This window comes from Panulirus ornatus, chromosome 49 (assembly GCF_036320965.1).
Source record: "Panulirus ornatus isolate Po-2019 chromosome 49, ASM3632096v1, whole genome shotgun sequence".
In the NCBI taxonomy this organism is placed as follows: domain Eukaryota; kingdom Metazoa; phylum Arthropoda; class Malacostraca; order Decapoda; family Palinuridae; genus Panulirus; species Panulirus ornatus.
In genome coordinates this window covers 2,670,413-2,679,679 of record NC_092272.1, presented here as the reverse complement: position 1 = coordinate 2,679,679, position 9,267 = coordinate 2,670,413, and positions in this window count along the sequence as shown.

Below are 9,267 nucleotides of genomic sequence, written 5' to 3'. Positions count from 1 at the left end.
TCTTCTTCTTCCTCTTCAGAAGATTTCTCACACTCCTCCTTTGTCTCGTCTACCACGGCTAGCGCGTCTACAGAATTCATTACCTGTTCATCACTCACTTCCACTTCCTCGTCTGCATGAGCTGCGTTGATATATGTTTGACACCGCCATATCTTTCTCTCACAGGTGAAGCATTACCATTTATCGCCGTCCTCATCCGAGCTATGGAGTCGGTAATCGTTCCTCTTCTCCGGGGTCGTTTCTGACTCGCAGTCTTCGACGGTGACCTCCCCCTTCGGAACCCCTTCGTCGCTAGCCATGTAATCCGTGGTGCTAAGCGAAACTCCCGACGGCGATTCGGAGATGTCGTCGTCAGAGAGGTAATTCCAGTCGTACGGGCCGCCCTCTTGGATGCGTTCCGATTTCCCGGTTGCCTTAAAGCCGAGGAGCTCTGAGCTGCGAGACATGGCATCCCACTCACTCATCCGCTGTCTCTTATCCCGCAAATATCGCCCTAAATCCGAGACTTCCCAGCCGCATGGGGCTCTCCGCAGCGGTGCACGACCGCGGGCTGGCCTGTCAGTTTGTCTATATGTTGTGGTCCGTTGATTGGCGCGTTCTGATTGGGTTCCTCCTCGTTCGTCGCCGTCCACGGTAGGCGGATCCCTCCTCTCAAAACCCCATGCCACTCTCGTGTCGCGGTAGAATCTTGTAGTGTCCATTTTTGTTCTAAGCTTGAAATTTAATCATCCCCGTCCACACCCCATCCTTCTCGGAGATATACATAGTTCACATACACCTTCTCAAATATTAGTAAAGATGGAAGACGGTAATAGTGATGATAATACAGATAAATGCACTTCCGTCGGGAGATATTGGTAATAGTGATGATGAGACATAAATGCACTTCCGTCGGGAGATATTGGTAATAGTGATGATGAGACATAAATGCGCTTCCGTCGGGAGATATTGGTAATAGTGATGATGAGACATAAATGCGCTTCCGTCGGGAGATATTGGTAATAGTGATGATGAGACATAAATGCGCTTCCGTCGGGAGATATTGGTAATAGTGATGATGAGACATAAATGCGCTTCCGTCGGGAGATATTGGTAATAGTGATGATGAGACATAAATGCGCTTCCGTCGGGGGATATTGCTAATAATGATGATGAGACAGATAGATGCGGTGGGGGAGGGGGCGAAAATTCTGGGAGCATTGAAGAATGTGTGGAAGTCGAGAACATTATCTCGGAAAGCAAAAATGGGTATGTTTGAAGGAATAGTGGTTCCAACAATGTTGTATGGTTGTGAGGCGTGGGCTATGGATAGAGTTGTGCGGAGGAGGGTGGATGTGCTGGAAATGAGATGTTTGAGGACAATATGTGGTGTGGGGTGGTTTGATCGAGTAAGTAATGTAAGGGTAAGAGAGATGTGTGGAAATAAAAAGAGCGTAGTTGAGAGAGCAGAAGAGGGTGTTTTGAAACGGTTTGGTCACATGGAGAGAATGAATGAGGAAAGATTGACCAAGAGGATATATGTGTCAGAGGTAGACGGAACGAGAAGTGGGAGACCAAATTGGAGGTGGAAAGATGGAGTGAAAAAGATTTTGAGTGATCGGGGCCTGAACATGCAGGAGGGTGAAAGGCGTGCAAGGAATAGAGTGAATTGGAACGATGTGGTATACCGGGGTCGACGTGCTATCATTGGATTGAACCAGGGCATTTGAAGCGTCTGGGGTAAACCATGGAAAGTTGTGTGGGGCCTGGATGTGGAAAGGGAGCTGTGGTTTTGGTGCATTATTACATGACAGCTAGAGACTGTGAACGAATGGGGCCTTTGTTGTCTTTTCCTAGCGCTACCTCGCACACATAAGGGGGAAGGGGGTGGTTATTTTCATGTGTGGCGGGGTGGCGATGGGAATGAATAAAGGCAGACAGTATGAATTATGTACATGTGTATATGTGTATATGTCTGTGTGTATATATATATGTATACATTGAGATGTATGGGTATGTATATTTGCGTGGGTGGGCGTGTATGTATATACATGTGTATGTGGGTGGGTTGGGCCATTCTTTCGTCTGTTTCCTTGCGCAACCTCGCTAACGCGGGAGACAGCGACAAAGCAAAATAGTAATATATATATATATATATATATATATGTATATATATATATATATATATATATATATATATATATATATATATATATATATATATATTCAAACTATTCGCCATTTCCCGCATTAGCAAGGTAGCGTTAAGAACAGAGGACTGGGCCTCTGAGGGAATATCCTCACCTGGCCCCCTTCTCTGTTCCTTCTTTTTGAAAAAAAAAAAAAAAAGAGAGGGGAGGATTTCCAGCCCCCCGCTCTCTCCCCTTTTAGTCGCCTTCTACGACACGCAGGGAATACGTGGGAAGTATTCTTTCTCCCCTATACCCAGGGATATATATATATATATATATATATATATATATATATATATATATATATATATATATATATATATATATATATATAAGTGATTGGTTCTCAGTGAATGTAGGTTTGCGGCAGGGGTGTGTGATGTCTCCATGGTTGTTTAATTTGTTTATGGATGGGGTTGTTAGGGAGGTAAATGCAAGAGTTTTGGAAAGAGGGGCAAGTATGAAGTCTGTTGGGGATGAGAGAGCTTGGGAAGTGAGTCAGTTGTTGTTCGCTGATGATACAGCGCTGGTGGCTGATTCATGTGAGAAACTGCAGAAGCTGGTGACTGAGTTTGGTAAAGTGTGTGGAAGAAGAAAGTTAAGAGTAAATGTGAATAAGAGCAAGGTTATTAGGTACAGTAGGGTTGAGGGTCAAGTCAATCGGGAGGTGAGTTTGAATGGAGAAAAACTGGAGGAAGTGAAGTGTTTTAGATATCTGGGAGTGGATCTGGCAGCGGATGGAACCATGGAAGCGGAAGTGGATCATAGGATGGGGGAGGGGGCGAAAGTTCTGGGGGCCTTGAAGAATGTGTGGAAGTCGAGAACATTATCTCGGAAAGCAAAAATGGGTATGTTTGAAGGAATAGTGGTTCCAACAATGTTGTATGGTTGCGAGGCGTGGGCTATGGATAGAGTTGTGCGCAGGAGGATGGATGTGCTGGAAGTGATATGTTTGAGGACAATGTGTGGTGTGAGGTGGTTTGATCGAGTGAGTAACGTAAGGGTAAGAGAGATGTGTGGAAATAAAAAGAGCGTGGTTGAGAGAGCAGAAGAGGGTGTTTTGAAGTGGTTTGGGCACATGGAGAGAATGAGTGAGGAAAGATTGACCAAGAGGATATATGTGTCGGAGGTGGAGGGAACGAGGAGAAGAGGGAGACCAAATTGGAGGTGGAAAGATGGAGTGAAAAAGATTGTGTGTGATCGGGGCCTGAACATGCAGGAGGGTGAAAGGAGGGCAAGGAATAGAGTGAATTGGAGCGATGTGGTATACCGGGGTTGACGTGCTGTCAGTGGATTGAATCAAGGCATGTGAAGCGTCTGGGGTAAACCATGGAAAGCTGTGTAGGTATGTATATTTGCGTGTGTGGACGTATGTATATACATGTGTATGGGGGGGGTTGGGCCATTTCTTTCGTCTGTTTCCTTGCGCTACCTCGCAAACGCGGGAGACAGCGACAAAGCAAAAAAAAAAAAAAAAATATATATATATATATATATATATATATATATATATTCAAGTCAAACAAGACGAATGATTAGAATTGATTAAATTGATAAGGAAAAAGTAGCGCAATCTACTACTTCTGGGATTCATCATCTTGAGGAATGCTCAGTCACGAGAGTTGCAATAAGTAATAGTTAGCCCAAAATCTGACTGTGGAAATAGAGAAAACGAAACTTCATGCAGATCATAGAAAATGAAATAGTGTAGTGGGGTAACTATGCTAAAACGAAACTAACCCGAAGTGGCTGCAGTGACAAGTTAAACACCGCCCCGAAAAACGCAGTTCGGGTCCACTGATATAATAACTCTACGCGATCGTTCATCCACGATCTTATTTTCCGGTATTTAGATAAGTGTGTCATCAGAACATACCAGCAGCGGCTGGCGTGGCGACAGAAACGGGGATGTGGTTAGGTTAGGTTAGCAACTGTTGATGTTGTTGCTGTCGACGATTCTTCTAGCGTCTTTTTTTTTTTTCTTTTTTTCGCGGGTCGGATCAAAGAGGCCATCTTCCACTGCACCTTCAAACCACGGCCCTTCGCATCGCGCCCAAATCATCTTTATCTTCGCTAACTCATTTTGTCGGAGAGCCGACGAGATTCTAGTCTTAACTGTACACCCTTATCTTCACTATATACACCCTTGTCTTCACTGTACGTCCTTATCTTCACTGTACGCCCTTATCTTCAATATACACCCTTATTTTCACTGTGCGCCCTTATCTTCAGTGTGCGCCCTTACCTTTACTGTACACCCTTATCTTCACCACACCCTTATCTTCACTACACCCTTATATTCACTGTACGCCCTTATCTTCACTGTACGCCCTTATCTTCATTGTAGGCCCTTATCTTCAGTGCGCCTTTATCTTCTCTACACCCTTATCTTTCAGCGTAAGCCCTTATCTTCACTACTCCCTTATCTTCACTACACCCTTATCTTCACTACTCCCTTATCTTCAGTACACACGTATCTTCACTACTTAGGCCATCATCACTACATTCCTCCACACACACACACACACACACACACACACACACACACACACACACACACACACACACACACACACACATGAAGGAGAGAAGGGTTGGTTATGTATGGCGCTTCACAGGTTCTCTGGACGTGTCCAGGGAGCGGCCACGGGGTGTCCTGGCCGGTGTAATCAATTATGTCAGTTACTGTGACTCAACCAGCGATGTAGATAACCAGCAAATACTCCACTTGTTGTTCGCTAGAGAGATCCTCCAATATTTTTTTTTTTTTTTTTGCTTTGTCGCTCTCTCCCGCGTTTGCGAGGTAGCGCAAGGAAACAGACGAAAAAATGGCCCAACCCACCCACATACACATGTATATACATACACGTCCACACACGCACATATACATACCTATACACTTCAACATATACATATATGCACATACACAGACATATACATATATACACATGTACATAATTCTTACATGCTTCCTGTATTTATTCCCGTCGCCACCCCGCCACACATGAGATGAGACCTCCCTCCCCCCTCATGTGCGCGAGGTAGCGCTAGGAAAGGACAACAAAGGCCACATTCGTTCACACTCAGTCTCTAGCTGTCATGTAATAATGCACCGAAACCACAGCTCCCTTTCCACATCCAGGCCCCACAGAACTTTCCATGGTTTACCCCAGGCGCTTCACATGCCCTGGTTCAATCCATTGACAGCACGTCGACCCCGGTATACCACATCGTTCCTATTCACTCTATTTCTCGCACGCCTTTCACCCTCCTATATGTTCAGGCCCTGATCGCTCAAAATCATTTTCACTCCATCCTTCCACGTCCAATTTGGTCTCCCGCTTCTTGTTCCCTCCACCTCTGACACAACCTTTCCTCACTCATTCTCTTTATATATCCAAACTATTCCTTCAAACATACCCATTTTTGCTCTCCGAGATAATGATCTCTCCTTCCATACAGTCTTCACCGCTTCCAGAACCTTCGCCCCCTCCCTACCTTGTGACTCACTTCCGCTTTCATGGTTCCAGTCAATGCTAAGTCCACTACCAGATATACCTTCTCCAGATCCATAAATGCTACATACAAATCCATTTGCTTTTCTAGGTATTTCTCACATACATTCTTCAAAGCAAACACCTGATCCTCACATCCTCTACCACTTCTGAAACCACACTGCTCTTCCCCAGTCTGATGCTCTGTACATGCCTTCACCCTCTCAATCAATACCCTCCCATATAATTTACCAGGAATACTCCACAAACTTATACACCTCTGTGGTATTACGTACGCCGGCAAGCTTTGGGAATGATTTGTCGTCTTGTATCCTTATTTATACTATCATTTTGATGATAATGATGATGATGATGATAGAAATAGTGATGTTATTGTAATGATGATGATGATAATAATGATAATAATAATAATAATGATGATAACAAATATAATGATAATGATAACAACAATTATAATAATAATGATAATAAACAATAATAGTGATGATGATGATAATGATTATAATAGAAATGATAATGATAATGATAATGATGATAACAATAATAATAATAATTGATAATAATGATAATAATGATAATGATCATAATAATAATAATAATAATAATAATAATAATAATAATAATAATGATACAAACAATAATATAAATAGTAATGATAATAGTCTCTTCTCCCCTCCCCCCCACCGTCGACCCACACCTCCCCCTGTCATCTAAACACCCCCCCCCCCTCCCCTACCTTTCGCCCATTATTCCACCTCAGGGTCAACAATGGACCCGCCTTCTTCCTCTGCTCACCAGAAATCGTCTGTGTTCACGAGGCTTCTCTGTTGTGTAAATACACGAAGGTGTGGCCCGACCTCAACTGGCAAAAATGGCTTCAGATGTCAAGAAAAATAGATCTTTTTTTCTTCCCACTCTCTCTCTCTCTCTCTCTCTCTCTCTCTCTCTCTCTCTCTCTCTCTCTCTCTCTCTCTCTCTCTCTCTCACCAGAGCTCTGTGTGTGTGTGTGTGTGTGTGTGTGTGTGTGTGTGTGTGTGTGTGTGTGGGTGGGGAAGGGAAGAGAGAGAATACATAGAGGACATAGCGAAGTCAGGTTGGCTTGCGTAGGTGGTGAGTGTGGTGAGCACGCTGGCCATAGGGGACTTGAGGAGAGGGAAATCATCCTTCGTCCGTCTGTCAGGCAAAATAGCAGGACGTCGTGGTGTTATTATTGTTGTTGTGGTTGGTTGTGCATGTTGTTGTGGCTGAGATCAATTTTTTTTTTTTTTGCCACGGGCAGATGTGGCAGTTGACGACTTTGATGCCATCAGCAAGGGGATGGCGGCTAAGTGCCAGCCCCCTGTGCTTGAGGGTCTGATTGGAAGGGGTTGAACAGTGCAGCATCAGCCCCCTGTGCTTGAGGGTCTGATGGGGGGGGGAGGGGTTGAACAGTGCAGCATCAGCCCCCTGTGCTTGAGGGTTTGGTTGTGGGGGGCTGTTGAACAGTGCAGCATTGCCGGAGGACAGAACATGTGATTGAGGAGGAACAACAGATATAACAGAAGACCCCCGATGGAACAGAAGGACGACCCCCCCCCCCCCCCCCCCCCCACCCCACCCATCCCATCTGCTGGAGGAGGGTACTAGCCGAGTGCCTGAAGAGAGAGAGAGAGAGAGAGAGAGAGAGAGAGAGAGAGAGAGAGAGAGAGAGAGAGGGATATTGCGACAGTGATCTTGTCCTGCCACGGCGGGGGAGGTGGAGTGATCTGACGATGATGACGGCGAGGGGATGGGACATAGGACCAAGGGAGAGGACAGAAGACCAAGGGAGAGGGCAGAGGACCAAGTGAGAAGACAGAGGACCAAGGGAGAGGACAGAGGACCAAGGGAGAGGACAGAGGACCAAGGGAGAGGACAGAGGACCAAGTGAGAAGACAGAGGACCAAGGGAGAGGACAGAGGACCCAGAGAGAGTGATAAGGGACTAAGGGAGGGGACAGTGAATACACAGGGACATGAACCCCTCTACCTGTAGGGGTGATAATGGGATCAACCCCATGACGAATGGGTCGGCCTTGTCCCGTCACCTCGTCCGCTGGAGGAGCGGGTATTGGTGGGTGGGACGCAGACGGGGGGAGGGTCGCTGATGGCGTGCTGATGACCCCTGGCGCGGCTCAGGCAGGGAGGGAGGGTACGGTCGTCCTCCTTGCTCTCACGCCGAAGCAATGGGGCGTGTCTCGCTACACACACACACAGCCCAAGTGAGGTTTTACGGGCGTAATGTGCGAGTCTTTTACCACGAGTTAACGAGAGGGTAGTGGAAGATTAATGAATACCCCCACAGTCTATATATATATATATATATATATGTATATACATATATATATATATATATATATATATATATATATATATATATATATATATATATATATATATATATTCCTATGAGTCCACGGGGAAAATGAAACACGATAAGTTCCCAAGTACACTTTCGTGTAATAATCACATCATCAGGGGAGACACAAGAGAGAAATAAGTCAGTTGATATACATCGAAGAGACGATGATGTGATTATTATACGAAAGTGCACTTGGGAACTTATCGTGTTTCATTTTCCCCGTGGACTTATAGGAATATCTTGATCACGCGCAAAATTGTGATTCTTTCCGATATATATATATATATATATATATATATATATATATATATATATATATATATATATATATATATATATATATATATATATATTTCATTACAGATGAGAACAGAAGACTCCGCTATACATTTAACAAGGCACCAGCTTGGGTTGACGCCTTATAAAAAGCAATGATTATTCCCTTTCTAATTCTGTCCCTCACTTGGATCTGGAAGTTGTGTGTAGGATCGGGTGGTAAAGCTTCATGCTCGACAGCGCATGAGCAACAGTGCCGCCAAGCACCAGGACCAGCAGGTGGTGGTGGCGCCCTTTAGATAGGGTAGGTCTTGGTGCGTGTATGTGGGTGTAGGGCGTATGTTAAATGCGGCCGGAGCCCTTGGGTCTGAGGGTTTGCTATAGGTCGACGGTGGTGCTTGGGGAGGAAGGACAGAGCCCGTACCTCAGAAGGCTATACGCTCACGTGATGGTGGGAAGTAGGGGGAGGTGTGGATGGCGCGGTGGGGAAGAGAGGTGGATGTTGAGGTGAGGGAGGGAGGAGGGCTGTGGACTGTGTGGTGAGGGAGGGAGGGCTGTGGACTGTGTGGTGAGGGAGGGAGGAAGGAGGGCTGTGGACTGTGTGGTGAGGGAGGGAGGAGGGAGGGCTGTAGACGTGTGTTGAGGGAGGGAGGAAGGAGGGTTGTGGACTGTGTGGTGGGGGAGGGAGGAAGGAGGGTTGTGGACTGTGTGTTGAGGGAGGGAGGAAGGAGGGCTGTGGACTGTGTGGTGGGGGAGGGAGGAAGGAGGGTTGTGGACTGTGTGTTGAGGGAGGGAGGAAGGAGGGCTGTGGACTGTGTGGTGAGGGAGGGAGGGCTGAGACGGTGTGTTGAGGGAGGGAGGAAGGAGGGCTGTGGACTGTGTGGTGAGGGAGGGAGGAGGGAGGGCTGTAGACGGTGTGTTGAGGG